Source organism: Pipistrellus kuhlii, unplaced genomic scaffold (genome assembly GCF_014108245.1).
Source record: "Pipistrellus kuhlii isolate mPipKuh1 unplaced genomic scaffold, mPipKuh1.p scaffold_m20_p_16, whole genome shotgun sequence".
In the NCBI taxonomy this organism is placed as follows: domain Eukaryota; kingdom Metazoa; phylum Chordata; class Mammalia; order Chiroptera; family Vespertilionidae; genus Pipistrellus; species Pipistrellus kuhlii.
Genome location: NW_023425471.1, coordinates 18,775,087 through 18,797,506, shown reverse-complemented (window position 1 = coordinate 18,797,506; position 22,420 = coordinate 18,775,087).

Sequence of the window (22,420 nt, the reverse complement as noted above, 5' to 3'; positions counted from 1 at the left end):
CAATATTATGTCATCTGCAAATAATGTGATTTTTATATCATCTTTTCCAAGTTGGTTATTTTTTATTTTTTCTTCTTGTCTGATAGTTATGGCTAGGACTTTCAGTACTATGTTGAACAAGAATGGTGGGAATGGTAATCCTTGATTTATTCCTGATCTTAGTGGAAATGGTTTTAGTTTTTGCCCATTTAATATGATGTTGGCTGTAGGTTTGTCTTATAAAACTTTTATTTTTTTGAGAAATGTTCCTTCCATTCCCACTTTGCTGAGAGGTTGTTGTTGTTGTTGTTTTAATCAAAAAGGGTGTTTTATTTTATCAAATGCTCTTTCTGTGGCAATTAATATTTTCATGTGATTTTCATACTGCCACTTATTTATATGAGGTATCACATTTATTGATTTGTGAATATTGTGCCAGCCTTGCATCCCTGGACTAAATTTCATGGTCATTGTGTATGATAGCTTTAATGTATTGCTGGATTTGATTTGCTAATATGTTTTTGAGGAATTTAGCAATTAAATTCATCAGGGATATTGGCCTTTAAGTCTCTCTCTTTGTAGCATTTTTATCTTGGTTTGGAATTAAGGTAATGCTGGCCTTATAGAAAGAGCTTGGAAATATTTATTCTTCTTTAGTTTTTGGGAATAGTTTGAGGAGGATAGGTGTTAGTTCTTTGAATGTTTGGTGAAACTCCCCTATAAAGCCATCTGAACCAGCACTTTTGTTTGCTGGGAGATTTTTTTTGTTTTTTGTTTTTTTTATTTACTGCTTCAATTTCATCAGTAGTTATTGGCCTATTCAGATTTTCTGATCCTTCTGTATTGATTTTTGGAAAATTATCTTTTTTTTATGAATATGTCCATTTTTGTCCAGGTTGTTCAGTTTATTGGAATATAGTCATTCATAGTATTTTTTTATGATCATTTGTATTTCTGTGGGGTCAATTGTTACTTCACCTCTTTCATTTCTGATTTTCTTTTTAAGTTTGGGTCCTCCTTTTTAGTTTTGTGTTAAGTTTTCCTTGAGGTTCATCAATCTTGTTTATCAAAGAACAAACTCTTGGTTTTATTGATCTTTTATATTGTTTTTATAATCTCGATTTCACTTATTTCTACTTTGATATTTATTATTTTCTTCCTTCTACTTTTGTATTTTCTTGTTGTTCTCTTTGTAATTTTTTAAGTTGTAGGGTTAAATAACTTAGTAAATATTCTTCTCCTCCTCCTCCTCCTCCTCCTCCTCCTCCTCATCCTCTTCTTCTTCTTCTTCTTCTTCTCTTCTTCTTCTTCTTCTTCTTCTTCTTCTTCTTCTTCTTCATCTTCTTCTTCTTTTTCCTCAATAGGCCTGTAATGCTATGAACTTACCTGTCAGGATTGCTTTCACTGGGTGTGATAGAATTGCTTTGTTTTGTTTTCATTTTCATTTGTTTCTAGGATGTTTTTTATTTCTTCTTTGATTTTTTTGGTATCCCATTTATTGTTTAATAGCATGCTATTTAGCCTTCATGTGTTTTAGTATTTTATTGTAGTTGGTTTCTAATTTCATATCATTGTGATCTGAAAAGATGCTTAATATGATTTCTATATATTTTTTTTTTGTGGGGCTAACAAAGCATTTATTTCACTATGATACCTGATAATCAGAACATCATTGTGTACGAGGTGGGAAAGATTAGCAGGTATCCAAGTTAAATTTTTCATATCTAATAAGGGAGGAGGTCTGGGGAGGTAGATATTGTTTCCACTAGGAAACCATAAGGATAATAAGAATAACAATCAGATGATATAAAGACAAGCAATATCAGTTTGTGAGCATACAGGCCTTGTTGACATTGTCTTGGGATAGCTGTCGGCCTCTGTGGTCGGGCGACTTCTGCTCCTCGAAAGTTCTCAGCTGTTTCTTGTCCTTGAAAAGTCTTTGATCTCCACGCAGATGGAGATGGTGTCAGAGATGGGAGTAGACTTCCATTCACAGACAGGTGCCTTTTTTAAATGAGAAATGTGAATCCCTGAGATTCCTTTAAGTTTAGCTGCACATGGGTTAGTTAGTAATACCTGGTAAGGTCCCTTCCAACGAGGTTGGAGAGTCTTTTATTTGATGTATTTTCCAATACACCAAATCTCCTGGTTGTAAGCTGTGATCTTTGAAATGTTCGTCTCCCTGGAGCGCTCTGTGAAATGAATCTGTTACCAATTTGTCAGTTCCTACAACATATATATATATATATTCTTAATTGTAGAAAATTATTATGTCCTAATATGTAGTCTATCTTTGACAATAACTCATGTGAACTTGAGAAGAATGTATATTCTATATATTTTAGGTGAAATGTTCTGAAAATGTCAAATAATTCCAAATGATTATTGTTTTATTTTGGATCACTGTTTCCTTGTTGAATTTTTGCCTATAAGATCTATCCAGTGGTGTCAGTGGGGTGTTAAATTTCCCCCACTATGATTATAGTGCTATTGATCTCTTCCTTAAAATCTTTCAGAATTTTTTTTCTTTATTCATTAAGGTATTACATATGTGTCCTGATCCCCCCATGACACCCAACCCCCAATCATGCCCTCACTCCCCTGCGTCTGTATTCATTGGTCAGGCTTATATGCATGCACACAAGTCCCAGATTTTTAAAATACATTCATATGCTATGGGGTTGGGTACATATATGTTTATCAGAGTTATATCCTCTTTTTATTAAATCAATTCATTTAGTAGTAGTATAATGAAGTGGCCTTCATCATCTCTTGATAGGCCTTCACTTTGAAGTCTATTTTGTCAATATGAGTAATATGAGTATTGCCACCAGAGCTTTTTTTTTTTTTTTTTTTTTTTTTTTTTTCCCCATTTCTGCTTACATTTTATCTAGCAAATATCTGATAGGACTATTTTTTTTTAAGTGTGAGTCCTTAGTTCTGAGGTGGGTCTCTTGTAGACAAAATATATATGGGTCATGTTTTCTGATCCATTCAGCTACCCTATGTATTTTTATTGGAGCACTTAAGCCATTTCCATTTAAAGTTATTATTGATAGCTACTTATGAATTGCCATTCTTATTCTCTATGTCTGTGACCTTCTCTTTCTTTCTATTTCTTCTCTTTCTCTCTATTTCTTCTTCTTACAACAGCCCCGTTAGTATTTCTTGCAGTGTCAGTTTGGTGATAATAAACCCTTTTAGCCATTTTTTTTTACATGCAAAGCACTTTATTGCACATTTGATTTTGAATATTAGCTTTGCTGGATAGAGTAATCTTGGATTAAGTCCCTTGATTTTCATTATTTTGTATACTTCATGCCATTCCCTTCTGGCCTGAAGTGTTTCTATTGAGAAGTCAGTCAGCTGACAACCTAATAGGAGCTCCCTTGTAGTTAACTCTCTCTCTCTCTCTCTCTCTCTCTCTCTCTCTCTCTCTCTCTCTCTCTCTCTCCCCCCCCCCCTTTATGGTTCTTTATGCATGTTTAATATTAGCCATTTTACTTAATCTGTGCCTCAGTGTTGGTCTTTTGGAGTTCATCATTTTTCAGACTCTCTGGGTTTCCTGAATTTGAGTAATGTTTTTCCTTCACCAAGTTAGGGGAATTTTCTGCCATCATTTCTACAAAGCATTTCTCTATTCCTTTGTCAGATTCTGCTCTTTCTGGCACCCCTATAATGTTAATATTGTTACATTTCATATTGTCTCAAAGCTCCTTTAGACTCTCCTCCTGCTTTTTAATCCCCCCGCATTTGTTTCTCTGAATAGGTGTTTTCTTCTACCTGTCATCCAACTCACTGATTCAGTCCTTAGCTTCTTCTATGAATTCCTTCCAGTGTATTATTTATTTCAGCAATGTCATTCCTCATTTCCAGTTCATTCTTAAGTATTATTTCAATCTCTCTTTTCATGTTGGTGTAGCTCTCACTAGGAACATTATAATTCTCATTAAATTGCTTATAGTACTCACTGAATTGCTTGAATTATTTATGTGATAAATTCTTTACCTCCATTTCATTTAGCTCACTTTCTGCTAATTCTACCATTTCTTTTATTTGGTGGTTGTTATTGTTCTCTCCCCATTTTTGCTAACCCTTTGATTTTGTTTCTGTATATTAGATCAAACTGCTATGCCTCCAAGATTTTGTGGGGTGGCCTTATGTAGTAGGAGTTTTGTGGAAGACAGTGGTGCTGTCTCTTAAATCTCCTGAACTGGGTACTCTAGAAAAGTCCGTTACTTAAGTTATTTGGGGTTCTGCTGTTGTACATGGGTTTTGAATGTTATTTTTCCTTTCATGGATGGAGTCTCCTTTCAGGCTGTCTAACTATGTGGCACATCCATGACGATTTTATGGGTGCTGTTGTGAAAGTGCTGAGTGAATAGGACAAAATACAGCATTAAAAAAAACACTAAACAGAATAAACAAAAGGAAAATGTACAAAAGATCCCTACAGCACCAAAGGGGGAAAAAAGGCAAGCAAATTCCAGAGAAGAGAGAATTATAAAAGAGAAAACAGAGGAAGAATGATAGAAAAAGGGTATAAAAATGTCATATGAGGAGAAAACAAAAATAAATAAATAAATAATTAGAAAGTATAGTAAAAAATAAAAATAAAAAGGGGGATATGGAATATATAGATGCAGACCTGTAAAACATAAAACCAGAATAAGGAATTAGAGGTATATGACAAGGAAAATGATTTAAAATATAGGAGGGAGAAAATAAATGACAAAACAGGACTAGAAAAAAGATTGAAATGGAGGGACTGGGAAGATGGCTGCCAATGGGAAGGCAGACTGCAAGATAGTGTGTGAGTGAGAGAATGAAATAAGAGTGTGTGGATGTAAGGGGGGTGTATATTTGTGGGTGAGGGTCAGCTATACTATTGTACAAGGGACATTTGGTGACTGCTGGACCAGGTTCCCCTAACTGGGCAGCCTACACTGCTGCTGAAATCTCTCCCAGAGTGACAGGATCTTCCATGGAGGCCATGCCATCTTGGAGGGGAGAGTGGCTGTTATTGGAAGCCTATATATCCCGTTACTCTACAAACAAAACACCCAGGGACCAACTGCAAACCCAACAATATTGAATATCAGACATCGTGAATATGCTGACTTGGAGGAGCTCTGCACCTTCTAAAGGAAAGGTCATATTACTCCTAGGAAAAGGAGAGATAGAACTATGTAACCAGATACCCAGAAAAGAGAGATCATGGGGAGACAAAGAAACAGCCCACATATGAAAGAAAAAGAGGCATCACCGGAAAAGGAAATAAATGAAATGGAGCATCACCAGAAAAGGAAATAAATGAAATGGAGGCAAGCAACCTGTCAGAGAAAGAATTCAGAGAAATGATCATAAGGTGGATGAAAAGAATGAAAAACAAATTCAACAATATGTGTAAGAACCAAGAGGAAATGAAGAACCAAGAAGAAATGAAAAATGACATAGCTGCTATAAAGAACTCAATAGAAAACATCAACTGTAGACTAGAAGAAGCAGAGGACTGCATCAGTGAGCTAGAAACAAAGTAGGAAAAAACACCCAAGCAGAGTAGCATCTATTCAATAGAAAAAAAAAATTAAAAAACAGGACAGCTTAAGGAAAATTTAGAACAACACAAAATGAAACAACATCTGCATAATAGAGGTGCCAGAAGGAGAGGAAACTGAGCAAGGAATAGAAAACTTGTTTGAAGAAACAATGACAGAAAACTTCCTTGATATAGGGAAGAAAAAACTCACACAAATCCAAGAAGCTCACAAAGGCCCAAAAAGTGAACCCTAAAAGACCAATGCCAAGGCACATTATAATTAAATGGGCAAACACCAATGAAAAGTAATCTTAAAAGTGGCCAAAGAGAGACAGAGAGTTACCTACAAAGGATCCCCAATCAGACTAGGGACTGATTTCTCAACAGAAACACATCAGGCCATAAGGGAATGGCATGAAATATACAAAGTCATGCAAAGGAAGGGTCTGAATCCAAGAATACTGTACCCAGCAAGGCTATCAATCAAAATTGAGACTGAAATCAGGAGTTTCACAGACAAAAAGTTACTAAGTGAGTTTATTACCAACAAACCAGCAATACAAGAAATGCTGAAATGTCTGCTATAAAAAGAAGAAATATCAGAAGTGAAGAAGGAACACAGGAATAAACAATAAAAATGATGACAAACAAGTACCTATCAATAATAACTTATATGTAAATGGATTAAATTCCCCAATCAAAATACATAGGATAACTGAGTGGATAAGAAAACATGACCTATATATCTGCTGTCTACCACAAACCCACCTTCAGAAAAAAAGATGCACACAGATTGATAGTGAATGGATGAAAAAAGTTTTTTTCAGGTGAATGGAAATTAAAAAAAAAAAAGCTAGGGTAGCAATACTTATATCTGACAAATTAGATCTCAAAGTGAAGGAAATAACAAGAGATAAGGAAGGTCACTTCATAATACTAAAGGTATCAAACCAACAAGAAGAAATAACTGTGGTAAATAAATTGAATTGGAAAATAGTGGAGAAGTCAGATAGATGTAAAATAAGAAAAATAAGATTAGAAAGCAGGAAAAAAAAGAAAAAAAATTGAGTAGTCAAAAAATAAAAATAAAAATGTGAATTGGAAAAAGGAAGTGGAAAATTAGATATATAAACAAAAGAACAGATTAGTAATAAGCCAATAAAGCAGGTAGATAATGAAGATAAACTTAGAAAGGGAAAGAAGGAAGAAAATATAAAAAAGAAAAGAGAATTAAAAATGGAGGGGGGGAAAGAAAAGATAAAAACAAGGGAGAGAAAAAAAAAATGAAGTGCGTTTGTTTCAGCTGAGTTTAGTGCCCCATGGGAGCTCGCTATGGGTCCCACTCTTCTGTTCTGTCTGCCAGTTCTGGGCTTCGTGTGATGTACTTAGATATTAACCACTGTTAGGAACTGTCTTCCTATGGCTTTAAGCAACCTGCTTGAAGTTCCAAGGGTTTCACTGATCCATTGTTTTTCTCCACAGGACTAGGCTGCAAGTAGGAGGGATAAATGACCTAAATGTTAGCAGCATGGGGCTCAGGGATGGGTTATCAAACTTCCTCTGGTTCCCCAGGCTGCACCTCTGCTCGCCTTTGCCTGCTAGCTAGCTGTTAAACTTAATCACTCAAAAGTCTGTTTCTGAAAGGGCTTTAGGCAGGGCAGGTGCTATTTTGCTTTCAGAGAATATGGTATGTTTTCCTGTCCCAGAGCTATTCCTCTATGAATGGCCTAAAATATTACTCTGCTCTCAGCTGGACAGAGAAACTTGTATGGAAACCAATAGGGTCGGCTGGAAATCCAGATATTTTATCAGTTCTCCTATACAGGAAAATTATCAGTCTGGTTGCCATGATAGTGGGGCTGATAGCCCCTCCTCTAATCCAGTCACTGACTCGCCTAAGACTGTTCAAACCTTTAAGCTTGGCCTCTGCTTTTGTTCCCTCTGAAAAGTGCAAACTGCATGGTGTGGCATGCAGGAGTCCTGTGTGTGGGGTGGGCTGTTTTTTGTTTGTTTGCGTGTGTTTTTGTTATTATTGTTGTTGTTGTTGTTGTGTGTGTGTGTGTGTGTGTGTGTGTGTGTGTGTGTGTTACCTGTCTTTTGGCTGCTGTGAGTGGCCAGCTCCTCTCAGGAAAAAAAAAAAAATGACAGTTTTGGTTTTGAGACTTACAATCAAATGCTCCTGTCTTTTCCAAGTCTTCCCACAATGCTTTCCACCCTTGCCTCTCTTTAGGTACCTCAAGTCCACAGCTTCCTCCCTGCACCAAAGCCTAGGTTGAGTAGCTGCAAATGAGAACTCCTGTTCTCTGAGTACACACACACACACACACACACACACACACACACACACACACAAAACAAAAATGAAACCAGTATATGGTTTTCTCTCCAACCATGTAAAGGCTCCAGGATCTGCTGTGACCAGAACCCCTGCTGGCTTTCATGGCTGAATGTTACTTGGGCAGTGGTTCTTGGCTCTTATGCTCCTGGCTGTGTAACCCACCCTGGGTTCCAGGCCTCTATATTCTGAGGGAACAGACCCTCCCTCCCATAACCCAGCATTCACTTCACACTCTCAGTCTGCCACCCCTGGGAGCTGGGTCAACTCCTCTCACAACCTCACCCTTCCTACCTGTCTCCAGATGTTTTCTGTCCATCCTTTATATATGTCTCTTCCTTAGCTGGACCTCAGTTGGTAATTCCAGGTGAATGTTCTCCAATTTAGTTGTATTTTCAGTCAGGTCCTGGGAGAAGGGGCACAACAAGTATGCCTATTTAGCCCCCATTTTTTCCTAGACCATCTTTTATTCTTTTGATAAGGTATATTGCATTAGTTATATTTTGGATGTTAAACTAACCTTACTGAGCAGGCTATTTACTAGAACACAGTGTACATGTTCTGTACCCGAAGCTACACTGTGTCCTAGTAAAAAGCCTGCTCAGATTGGCCAGAGTCAGAGAGGTGGTCTATTAAAAAAAAGAACTGGTATTGCCTCGGAAGTGGGGGATAGTCTTATACAGCGAATGTAGGCCTAAACCTATGTTTTAACTGTAAAATTAGGGGGTCGTCTTATATGCCGGAAAATATGGTAATATCAACTGGATGCTGCAGCAGCTGCCCTCTTGGGTTTAGGTGTTGTTTCTTCACAGAATCCATGCCTGAATCTGTGATATAAAAATTTAGGAGCCTCATTCAACTAGTCCCAGTCATATTTCATCTCATAGGCTTGGCACTCCAATTAAACTTTCTCTTCTGCTTGGAACTTGCAACAGGTTGACTTCTAAAGGTAGTAAGCCTTTAAACCACAGCAGTGGCCCATGTGTTTGTCTTACTGTGATGCTCTCCAATGATGATGTTCCCTTCATCATCTCACTTCTGTGGCCAAGATCATAGCTTGATTTTTTCATAGAGCTGCCAGATTCTTCTTTATGCTTACCACCAGAATCTCCATTGTTGTTAAGATCAACATTAGGCTTGAACTTTCTCAATCTATGTTTCAAATAAAGTCAGCTTTTTTGGGAAGGACTTAAAAATATATATGTTCTTGCCGAAACCGGTTTGGCTCAGTGGTAGAGCGTCGGTCGGCGGACTGAAGGGTCCCGGGTTCGATTCTGGTCAAGGGCATGTACATTGGTTGTGGGCACATCCCCGGTAGGAGGTGTGCAAGAGGCAGCTGGTCAATGTTTCTCTCTCATCAACGTTTCTAGCTCTCTATCCCTCTCTCCTCCTCTCTGTAAAAAAAAAAAAAAAAAAAAATATATATATATATATATATATATATATATATATATATATATATATATTTTAAAATTTTTTTTCCCTTAAGAATGTCTCTTTCCAATATGCAAAGTTTCAGAGTTGAATACTGGCATGATATGATAGCCCTGCTTTATAAGCAGATACTGAGTGTTCAGTAGCCTTTGATTGTTCCCATTTGTTTCTCCTGTTGTGAATTAGTGAACTGGGAAAGGGCTATTTGAACCCCAGGATTCTTAGCCTCCTATGCTTAGGATAGAAACTCTGCTTTACAAATAAAGTTTTTAATTTTATTATTTTTAAAAATATATTTCTTTATTGATTTCAGAGATGAAGGGAGAGGGCGTGAGAGATAGAAACATCAATGATGAGAGAGAATGTGTGCTTCTTGCACACCCCCTACTGAGAATTGAGCCCGAAACCCAGGCATGTGCCCTTGGCTGAAATCAAACCTGGGACTCTTCAGTCCGCAGGCTGACGCTTTATCCACTGAGCCAGGATGGTTAGAGTAGGTTTTTTTATATTTTAAAAATAAGTTTCACCAGTTATGATTGTTTTGTTGAGTATTAGGTCTATTTTTCATATCACCATGTCTTAAGTACTAGTGTAAGAATAATCTTGGGATTGATTATGACCATATAACTTTCTCCCTTGAGTAATATTGCTTTCTCATTACTCTATAACCAATTTATTGTCATTTTCTAAATATGATGGTGTGTTATCTACTTTTCAAGCCTTGTTTTCTATTTCGTTCTTCTGATAAGCTAGGCACAAAGAATGATACACCATGTCCTAAAAACACATCTACCTTTTAGTATTTGTACCTTTCAAAATAATATTTCTGTAAGACCCATCAACAAAGTGAAAACAAAGCCCACTTCATGGGAGAATATATTTGTCAATGATACATCTGATAAGGGGTTAATTTCCAAAATATATAAGGAACTCATACAACTTAACAAAAGGAAGACAAACAATCCAATTAAAAATGGTCAAAGGACCTAAATGGACACTTCTTCAAACTGGACATACAGAAGGCCAAGAGACATGTAAAAATACTGAAAGTCATTAATAATTAGAGAAAATCAAATTAAAATGACAATGAGGTACCAACTCACACCTGTCAGAATGGTTATCATCAACAAATCAAAAACAAGTACTGGCGAGGATGTAGAGAAAAGGGAACCTAGTATAGTGCTGGTAGGAATGCAGACTGGTACAGCCATTGTGGAAAACAGTATGAAGTTTCATCAATAAATGAAATATGGAACTGCCATTTGACCCAGTATTCCCACTTCTAGGAATATATTCTAAGAAACCCGAAACACCTATCAGAAAGAATATATGCACCCCTATATTCATAGCAGTGTTATTTACAATAGCTAAAATTTAGAAACAGCTGAAGTGTCCATCAGCAGGTTAGTGGATAAAAAAGCTGTGGTACATTTACACAATGGCATACTATAATATATGGCAGTAAAAATGAAGAAACTCTTACCATTTGCAATAGCATGGGTGGACCTGGAGAGTATTATGCTCACTGAAATAAACCAGCCAGGGAAAGATCAGTATTACATGATCTCATTCATATGTGGAATCTAACGGGCAAAATAAAGATGAACAAAATAGATCTAGAGACTGCTGACTATCAGAGGGAAGGCAGGGGTGGGAGGGGGGGGGAGTTTCACCAGTGAATTTATATGCATACTAGAAACCCACTGCAGCCCTGCCCACCCGTGCCTGCCTTGCTGCACCCACCAATCCACCTTCCCATCCACCTACTGGCTGCCAGTCTTGCTGAAATCAGAACCTGTGGGCCACGCTGCCTGAGCCAAAATCACACAAGACCCTAGACTGGCTGTACAAGGCAGGATCCCAGACCCACTGCTTGAGATGGGACACAAAACGCATCACACTAGTGAGACCCATCTACGTACCTCCTGGTGACCAGTTGTTTGCTGTTTGCTCATTATGGCATTATGGCCACAGGCATTATATATATATATATATATATATATATATATATATATATATATATATATATGCATTTATGCATTGCCCTTGGACACTGACAATACTGTTGTGAAGGCTTGAGAGGGGAAGATGCTGGGTGAAGTCCATCATTAGGGAAAACAAAACAAAACCAAGGGGACATTTGTAATATTTTCAGCAATAAAGATAAATAATAATAAAAAAAAACTTCCTACATTATTCCTTTCTTAACCTCTGTCAAGATTTGTCAGTGTTTGAAAATTCTCTCAAATACCACCTTCTCCTTCATGAATGCTATGGTGATATCAGGAGGCAAAAGAGGTATTTCCATTATCACCTATATTAGCAATGTGAAATTATTCCATAGCCTTTATTCAATTAAACTGCTTTTTAGAGTCTTTTTATTTGTACTTTTAAAATATTCCATTTCATGAGTTCTTTGTAAACAATATTTCTACTATTTATTGGTACATTTACACAATATTTGAGCATAGTTTCTTCAATTTAATCTAACATTTCTGTTAAATCTAAGTGAATAAATGTTTGTCTCAAAGTACTATGCAGCTTTTGTGTCCTTTAAAGAAGTATAAAGCATAAAATATTCAGAATTGATCATGGGGCAATTAAACTTTGCTCTCCATTAATTATTTTACTGGACCATTAAAACACTATATTTCATCTTCTAATTAGAGCACCTAGCAAGATGAACAAAGCTGGCCTTTCATTCTTCACTATGACTGCAGCAATGCCATGGGTTACAGTGTAGATTACATTGATTTATTGCTAAGTAAATGGAGATTTGTGAACTAGTCAAAAGTGTATGATCTGCTCACTGGTAATATTAGGTCACAATGCTGCTTCTATTTGCAATGGACTTACTGAATTAAGGGTAAAATAAAATCTTATCCTCCTAGGGGCCCTAATAGATCATATTTACTTTTACTTTGGTTAAAATTAATATTTATGAAAAAGTAAAATTTCCAAGGAATGGCTAGCATTAATAAGCACTGATTTGCTTTGATTGTATATTTTAGGAGAATGAAATGTGGTTTGAGAAATGTTATGAACATTAATAGTCATTTAGAAATTTTTACCAAAGCTTTTTGGAAATATGAAATTAAAAACAGATGAAATTTTGACTTGATGGCAAGCAGCACTTATATTTGCCATGAAACAATATAGGATCTGTTTTCTTCTTTATTACAAAAGATAAAGGACAATTTGAGTATTATTTTTGCACAATTTTATAAATTTCTTTTTTGACTTGTAACGTTTTGCAATATATACAAATCATTGTGGTCGACATCTGAAACTAATATAATGTTATATATCAATTATAACACAGTTTTTAAAAGTATAAAAAACAAAAAATAAGAACCTTGACCTCAGTATTCTCTGTCACCAAGTAAATTTTCTTTTTTTAAACACTTTTGCATCCATGGAGTTCCTTTTTAAAGTGGTTGATGTTACTTACCCTGCACAGTTTTGGGAAAATGCTGGAGACACTCAGAATACTGTGAATAGAAGATGATGAAGTAAAAAACTGAGTAGACTGTGATACAATGATCATGAAGTAGACAACTACTGAAAAAGTGCCAGAAGAAAATATTCCAAATAAACCCACACCTTTCCTTAGCTTTCACAGAAAGCTTCCCTTCTTCCTCAGTGCTGAAAATGGATCTAGAGCAGATTGATGTACACTAGAACCTACTTATCCAGACAAGAGGTCAATATGTACATTCATGTGTGAGAATATGAGTATTAAGAATTCAAAAAAGAATTTCACCAATTTCTTTACTGATATTTTTCTTGGCAACAAATGGCATTGATAAAAATGTTTAAGTGTACACACACACACACACATACACACACACACATACACACACACACTCAGAAGACCATAGGAATCATATTTTTCTCAGCCCATGCTCTGTCAGAAGAGCCAGATCTCAGGTTATTTACTGAAGAGTTTAGTACTTAATCACAAAAAATCAACCAATTAGTCAAATATTTATTGAATGACCAATAAATGCAAAATGTTTATGATATAGCTTGGGTTGAATATTAAATTCCCATGTTTAAGCTTTTGTATTTTTCTTAAATCATGTATTCATTATTCAAAACTTAATCATCTTATTATTGCTATTAAAAATTTTCTTGACTTTCTTTTCTACCTCTTACCTACATGCTCCTAATTCTCTTTTTCTTTTCTTTTCTTTTTTTTTTTTTTTTTTTTTTTTTTTTTTTTTTTTTTTTTTTTCATTTTCTTTCCATTAATCCATTCTGCAAAGTCTTTGTCAGGAACAAAAGTAGAATTAAGAATCCTTGAGGTATATTTCAAAGTTATTATAATTTTTAAAATGTTATTATAATTATAGTACTCTTATTTTGAGAGCTTATGCTATGTATCAGACACTAAAATGTTTTTAATATATTAGTCATATCTACACTAATAAAATAGAAACATGTGAATTGACCATCACTCCGCTATGCCCAACAGCCAATGAGAGTGAATATGCAAATTAACCCAACTAAGTTGTCAGCTGTCATGAAGCTGGAGTGAGCAGGAGGCATGGGTTTCCCCTGGCAATGGAGGAAGCCAAGCTTCCTGGCTGGCTCTGGCCTCTACTCAAGGCTACAAAGATTCATTTATAGAAGATAAATAAATCCCAACAAAGATGGTGGCAGCCACAGAGATAGAGCCAGCCTGAGGCTTGGGTTGCCCTTGGCAATGGAGGAAGACAAGCTTCCTGCCTGCTCTGGTCTGCCCTGTCTTCTGCTCAAAGCTACAAAGTTTCAATTATAGAAGATAAATAAATCCCAGATACCTACTTCCAACTGGCCTTGGCCTAAACTTGGGTCACTGGGAGCATGGCTGGCCTACAAACCACCACAGGCCCCTTGCCAAGGCCACCCCACTCCCCAAGGGAATCCCAACCCTAATCCAGGTCATCCTTCAGGGCAAACCAGCTGGACCCCACCCGTGCACCAGGCCTCTATCCTACCTAACAAAAGAGTAATATGCAAATTGACTGTCACTCAAACACACAAGATGGTTGCCCCCATGTGGTCAAAGATGGCTACCCCATGTGGACACAAGATGGCTGCCACAACATGGCCTGCAAGGAAAGGCAGTTGTGGGTGATCAGGCCAGCAGGAGAGGGCAGTTATGAAGGTCTAGGCTTTCAAGGGAGGGCAGTTGGGGGAGACCCAGGCCTGCAGGGGAGGGTAGTTGTGGGTACCAGGCCTGAAGGAGAGAGCAGTTAGGGATGATGAGGCTGACAGGGGAGGGCATTTGGTGGGAACCAGGCCTGCAGGAGAGGGCAGTTGGGGGGAGGGGGAGGGATCAGGACGGCAGGAGAGGGCAATTAGGGTTGACCAGGCCTGCAGAGGAGGGAAGTTAGGCATAAATCAAGCTGGCAAGGGAGTGGTTAGGGGGTGATCAGGCTGGCAGCCAAAAGCAGTTAGGGGCAAATCAAGTAGGCAGGCAGGCAAGCAGTTGGGAGCCAGCAGTCCTGGATTGTGAGATTGGGCCTAAAAAGACAGTTGGACATCCCTCAAGGATTCCCAGATTGGAAAGAATGCAGGCTGGTTTGAGGGACACACACCCCCATGCACGAATTTTGTGCACCAGGCCTCTATTCTATAATAATAAAAGTATAATATACTAATTACACTGGATAGCTGAACAACCTTCCAACCTCATTTTGGATGAAGCTGAAGCAGAGGGGCCAGGGCAGAGACAGTTAGGGGTGATAAGACAGTCAGGCAGAGTTGGTTAGGGGTGATCAGGTAGGCAGGTGAGCAGTTAGGAGTTATCAGACAGGCAGGCAGAGGCAGTTAGGGGTGATCATGTAGTCAGGCAAAGTGGTTAGGGGAAATCAGGGATACAGGTGAGCTGTTAGGAGCCAGAGGTTCCAGATTATGAGAGGCATGTCCAACTGCCAGTTTAGGATATTCCCCCAAGAGGTCCTGGATTGCAAGAGGGTGCAGGCTGGATTAGGGACCCCTCCACTCCATGCATAAATTTTGTGCATCAGGCCTCTAGTAATCTCAATAAGGAAAAATTATTAAAGCAGAGTTATTGACATTTTATCATTGGTCACATAACTATACTCCTAAATATTTATTTATTTATCAATTTAGGAAACAGTTTATTGTGTGTATTTTGTACCAAACAATGTGTAAATTACTATTGTTACACAGTGGTTAGCTTACTAAACTTTTTCTTAATAAGAACAAAAAATGAGTAAAAAATATATATAATAGTAGGTAATAAGTGCAGTGGTAGAGATATATCCTGGGCATCTCATAAGATAAAGACAAAGATGCCAGGAGAAAGTTTTGAATAAGTTAACACACATTCCTTTTTGAAAGTGGAATTATCCAGATAAACAAGGTTTGTGTGGACATGGCCATGTGTAGAGTATCCCAAGAGGATGAAAAAAAATATGAAAGATTTCAAAAACATAAAACATGATGTTTTCAGGAAATTCAAAAGAAATCCATAAAAGAAAGGTCAGAAAGAACAGTAAGCACCAGATATTGAGAGCTGGCTAACAGCAGAATTTCTTTTTTCCTCTCAGCTTTATTGAGTTATAATTGACAAAAAGCTTTGTATAAATTTAAGATGTACAATGTGATGAATTGTTTTACATATATATTATGAATTGATTGCTTCAATAAAGTTAGTAATGCGTTTCTGGAGTCTTACAGCCTTGGTTTAAATCCAAGTTCTACCCACTGTTGCCTGTTATGTAATCCTTTTGTAACCTAGATTTATACCTGTATGATGGAAATAATTTTAATTTTATCATTATAAAGTTTTGTTAAGGATTAATTACTTCAAATATTTACAATATCCTCTATCATGTAACAAATGCTATATGAATATTGCCTGTTATTATGCTCTGCTGAAGAAACTGAAGGGACAGTGATAAGTTTTGTTTTGATTTGAATAGGATCCCTGTGGAAGACTGAGAAGAATAGACAGTGGGGTAAATAACTACCCACAGTAAGACCAGACTAGTGTAGTAAGTAGCTTATAAATGTTTCTCAGATCAACTCAGATGGTAGATGCATGTATAGGGAATAAGGCATGGGTGTAGTTTGTGCCTAACTCAGGAACTTTACCATGTGGAGAAGGAAAAATCTATTCTGAAAAGCTGACTGTATTATAGTTCTGCCTAAAAAACAGGAAAAAAGAGTAGGAATAGGATTTTCATTTGAACACCTTGACTTTAGTTACTTATGGTACGTAGTAATAGAGATATCTGGTAATGTGTTGAAGATGTATGCCTGGAGCTCAAGACCTACTAGTAAATCTAATTAGTGCAATTAGATTTGGAAGAGAATCAGCATAAAAAAATTAAAAATATTTTTGAACTTTAGTTTACAGAAACGTGTAAGAATCAGAGTTGTACAATTCAATGAATTTTCCCTGAATGAAACACCCATCTCATCACTGTATTTTAATCTGCAGATAACTCAATTGAATACATGAAATTTGTATTCTCTAAAGAGAGTGGGGTTTTAGTACAAAAACATAGGTCATAAATTAAATGAACTTCAGATAATTGGAGTTCTTTACTTGTGTTTATAAAATATTGGCAACAATATTAGAGTTTAGAAAACCCTTATTAAAATGCAATTTTCTTTCCCTTACACTTCCTTTTACCCATAAAATTCTCAAATTATCTATTCCAGACTATTTATTAGAACTCAAACTCCCTCTGAAATCCTCTTTAAAAATTCTGCCAAAACAAGTATTTCTTAAGCAATAATATATTTATCTAATTGTTTACTTATTCTTCTCCTAATTTAGTGTTTCCCTAAACCTAAAGAATTAGGCTGCGAATGTCCAAACTCTTTTAGATAATGAATATCAGCAAACACTGTTAAAGAAGAGTCAAAAAAATTTTTATTGGGAGAGAAAAACATTTGGGAGTACTCACAGAACAATATTTTCCAAATATACATATATTTTAAAAGCATTCTGGAAAACACTAAAAGAAGATATTGTAACAGGATATAGATAAATAAGTGACATCTGGAAATGAGTTATAGAAATTAAGGAACAAAGAAATTTTAGGGAAATGGAGATGGCCATTAGTATAGGAGATTTCAGAGGTAATGTAAGATGATTTCCAATATGTGTCCATTGGATTTCACAAATTGGAAGCTTTCGGTGATTTCAGTGTTTGCTTCTAGTGGAGAGACTTGAAATAAAGCTAAATTCCAATAAGTTGGAAAATGCATGGGGATTAAGAGGTATAGGTAGAGAATTGATATAACTTTTCAAAAGAAATTTAGATATAAGGGTTATGAAAGGAATTGTAAGATCTCTTGTGATATTATTGGCAGGGTCAGGAAGATGCAGAATAGATGGAGAGTTGCTTTTAAAAATTTGAGTAGCTTAAATGAGTATTTTCTTAAATGCTGAGGGTGCAACAGCTTAGAGAGGGGAAGAAGATAATGATATATAAATTAGAAGAAACAAGGTGCTTGAAGAAATGGAAATATATCAATTCAGAAACTAGATTGAAAGATTGTCACAGTCATGAGGAAAAATACTTCCTTTAGTGGGACAGGAAGGAGAAGTGGGTGTGATGGGAGAGATCAGGAAGGTGAACCCTGCCTCCAGATGTTTCTTGCTCAAAAGCCATCTGCTCAAAGTCAGGTATGCTGCTTCCATGAGAAGTAATTCAAGGCCACTCACTCTCTGACCCCTTCCTAATCCCTCATTTACATCCAAAGGGAGGAAGATAGTTTATGAACTGGTTAGAATGAATAAGACTTGATTACTTTTGGAAGTGGATGATGTGTTAAGATTGTGGGTTTTTTAAAATATATTTTTATTAATTTCAGAGAGGAAGGGAGAGGAAGAGAGAAATAGAAACATCAATGATGAGAAGGAATCATTGATTGGCTGCCTCTTGCACCTTGGACCGAGCCCGCAACCCAGGCATATACCCTTAACCAGAATTAAACCTGGACCCTTCAGTCTGCAGGAAAACACTCTATCCACTGAGCCAAACTGGCTAGGGCTGAAATTGTGGTTTATTAGAGCAGTTCTTTCTTTTTTACCCAAAGATCTAGAAAAATAAGCAAACCAATGACCTACTCTGTTAGATAGGCCCATTTCCTTTTTGTTCTTTCTTCTGCCTCTTCTTACCATTCAACTAGAATGTAGACAGCAAAGAGGCTTAGTTTGGACACATGCTGCCATATCATCTATCTTCTTGCTTACCTGTTTTCCCCTGGTAGCTTCCTCTGGCTAATCCCTGTTTTTAGGGCCTGGTGAAGTTGTCCACTCTTTGATAGAGGCCATCTCCAGTATTACATCTGAATCATGAAAAGTGTTATATTTATGTGTCTCACAATAGCCATTTAAAAAAAAATATGCCGAACAATTGTCAATATATGTGATTGCATGTTTGTAATATCATTTTTGTGTCAATGTTGCTTTGGAGACAGGGCTCACCTTTCTGATCTCTCCAGACTCTAATATTTGGAAAGGTAGGTGCAAAGGATATTTTTTAAAGGAAATATTTTACTTAAAGCATAGAACCAGTCATATTATAAAATTTCCATAAAAATTGTGTTGAATAAGTTAAAGAAGGATTAAAGCAGAGTATGGTCTGCTTTGATACAAAGATATTTAAGCCTAAATACTTTAGAAAAAAATGAATTATTTTTATGTGTTACATTATAAGTCTACCAGAGCTCACTGCATTAGAAAAATGGAGCCAGATATTCAAGTTAATAAACATTCTTATTGTAACTTTAACTTCACATTGTTCCTTTTATATCTATCTAAAGCACAATCATCCCCCAACCTCACCCCCAGGAAGAGATATGGCTTTTGTTCACAGCAGGATTAAGATATTTCTTCTTCTTCCTTTTATAATTTTGCCAACAAGCACTACAATAACACTGTGGCTTCAAAGCCAGTTGGGGCAGGGGGCAATTTATTATTAATGATCTGACTGACATAATGGAAAACACACTCATTAAACTGTAAGAGGACACTGGAAATGTCTGGATGGGCATTTTAAATGACTTTGATAAGTTCCTAGTGTATTTTTCTATTTAATCGAATACTCTCATCATTACTCAATGCCATTTGTTTCCTTTTGGTGCTCCGACTTGATTTACTGTTTCTTAGTTAAAAAGAATGCAAGCATCTGATTACAGTCAGCCTAACCAGCTGAATAACAGAACAAACAGGAAAAGAAATGAGAAACAGATTAAAATTAATTCTTGATGCCTAGCACATCATCAGTCAGCAGGCACATAAGCAAATTATTACTTTCTTAGTTAACTCAGAAGTGCTAGTCCAAAGAGTTAAGAAAAAAAAAACCTCTTTCATTTTTTCACTTTCATAGCTTACAAGTAAGTGAACCTCAACAGTGACAAGCAACTTGGCTCAGAGGCATAAGCCCTATTGGAATTAAGCCCAGAATTACTGTGAATCTTTTAATAAAATTATGCTGTGTTTTTAAAAGCACTTCCCCTTTATGAATAAGGAATAATTTAGAAGACAAAACAAGTTTTAATTAAATAAAACAAAATAATTTCAAATATACATAGATTGTTTCTGACCTCTGAATTTCTATAGCATAATAGCAGCTTCTTAAATCCTAATACCTGAACACATGATCTAAAATGCATAGATATTAACAAGGAAAGAAATAAAACCACACAAAACTCATGCCAACAGCTTAACTATTCAAAGACTATTACAAGTTTAGTTTATGTCTACAGTTGTACATCACTTAATGAAAGGGATGTGTTTTGAGAAATACATTGTTAGGTGAATTTGAGGTGCAAGCATGATAGAGTGCATATATACAAACCTAGATGGTGTAACCTACTACACACCTAGGTTATATCGTACAGTCTATTGCTCCAAGGTTCAATCCTATACAGCATGTTACTGTACAAAACCACATGAGATTAAAGCAAGCACAAGAGAAAATGATGCAATTAAGAGAGAGAGTAATCATGAGATGTATAAGGCTGCTGCTGGTGAAACACAGCATAGTGTTTTTCAGGAAACATTTTTTATAAGTAGAAAGAGTACATTATTATATGTGCCATATTTTATATGACTATCGGAGTGGTAAGTTTGTTTATACCAGCATCACTACAAACATCTGAGTAATGCATTGCTATAAAATGTTACAATAGTTATCAAGTTACTAGGTGATAGAAAATTTTTGGCTTCATGATAATCCTTCTAGTGGCCCAGTGCATGAAATTTGTGAATGATTGGGGGGAGGGATGTTCCTTAGCCTGGCCTGCACCCTCTCCAATCTGGGACCCTGGGAAGGATGCCCTACTGCTGGTTTACAGGGATCAGGCCTAAACTGGCAGTAAGACATCCGTCTCACAATCCAGGACTTCTGGCTCCAGCTACTCACCTGCCTACTTGCCTGATTACCCCTAACTGCTTCTGCCTGCTGGCCTGCTCACCCCCAACTGCCCCCTGCTGGCCTGCTTGCCCCCATATTCCCTCCCCAATGGCCTGATTGCCCCCAACTGCCCCCCTGCTGGCCTATACCCTCCAAACTGCCACTCCTGCTGTCCTGATCACTTCCAACTGACCCGCACTAATGGCCTGATTACCCCCAACAGCCCCACCCCCCACCAGCCTGATTACCCACAACTGCCATCCCATCCTGACCTGATCACCCTCCAGCGACCCAAGCTCCCAGCCCCTCCTTTTGGACTACTTGAAAACCAAGAGCATGCAGCAGGATAGTACCAGTGCTAGAACAGATAAATTTTTCTTAGAAAAATGAGGTCTTACTGTGAGTGGGGAAAATACCAAGAACAGATATGAGACATTATGAATCTGACCACTGGCTATTAAAAATTCAAAGGAAGGGACCTAAAAATCTGGTACCAGAAATAAAAATCACAGGAAGGCACTGATTCTGGGGGAAGGAAGCAATTTAGAACAGTATGAGTATCCCCTGCACTTTCAAAATGAAGAGAAAGGATAGAGTAAATAGAAGACATTGAAAGTCCTACAGAAACAAAGTAATTATCTACACTAATAAAAGAGTAACATGCTAATTGACTGTACCTTCGTGATGCCTACCAGTGAATCAGGAGTGAATATTCAAATTAACCCAACAAAGATGGCGGGGTAATTTGCATACACAGGCAACTAGTGGCTGGGGGCATTCCGCACCACCCCAGCCAATCTGAGCTTCTGGGCAGGGTGGAAAGGTGGCTCTGGATCAGAGCAGAAAGGCAGCTCCAGCCAGAGCGAAAAGGTGGCTCTGGCAAGAGCAAAGGAGATAACAGCAGCTAGGGGAAGGAAGACTCATTCTTGCAGGAATCTTCACACATCAGGCCTCTAGTGCATAAATAAGTGGAACAATAAATTGATGCTTTTCTCTCTCTTTGTCTTCCTCACCCTTCCTTTTACTCTCCCTCCCTCTCTCCCTCCCCCCACCTATTGCTCTCTAAAAAATCAACAAAAAACAAACAATATTGGCCTTTGTGCCCAGTGGTTAGAGCACTGGCCCACATACCAAAGGGTGTAGGCTTGAATTTTCAGTCAAGGGTACATACCTGGTTTGTGCTCTGCCTCCAGTTGGGGCACATGTGGGAGACAAACAGTTGATGTGTCTCTTTCACATCAATACTTATCATAATCTCTCCACCTTCTTCCCTCCTTCCCTCCTTCCTACTCCCTTTCACTCTCTCAGAAAAGTAATGGAAAAAGTATTATCTTGTGAGGATTAAAAATAACAAATCAAACAAACAATTAAAATAAAACAAGACTAAAGTTTTTATACAGATTTAAATCATTGCCTTCTATATTGATAAGAATTTCTAGAGATTTACTAGTAGAGTCATTCTCCTCTTCCTAGTATAGAGGGGGAGACATCCTTACAAATGGAGATTTTTATTATAAATGAAGATGTATGCACCTTATTGCTCCCAAGCCAAATGGCTGGCAGAAAGGCATTTAGCCAGCCATTAACCAATTATTTCTTATATAACTGGAGTTTTGTTTTTCTTTAAATAAATGAAATATTGTCTTCAGGGTGAACTGCAACAGACAGAATGATTGCTACTCTTCCAGATGAAAGCCTCATTATTTCAACATTAATAGGTCTTCAGAATAGTGGCATGTC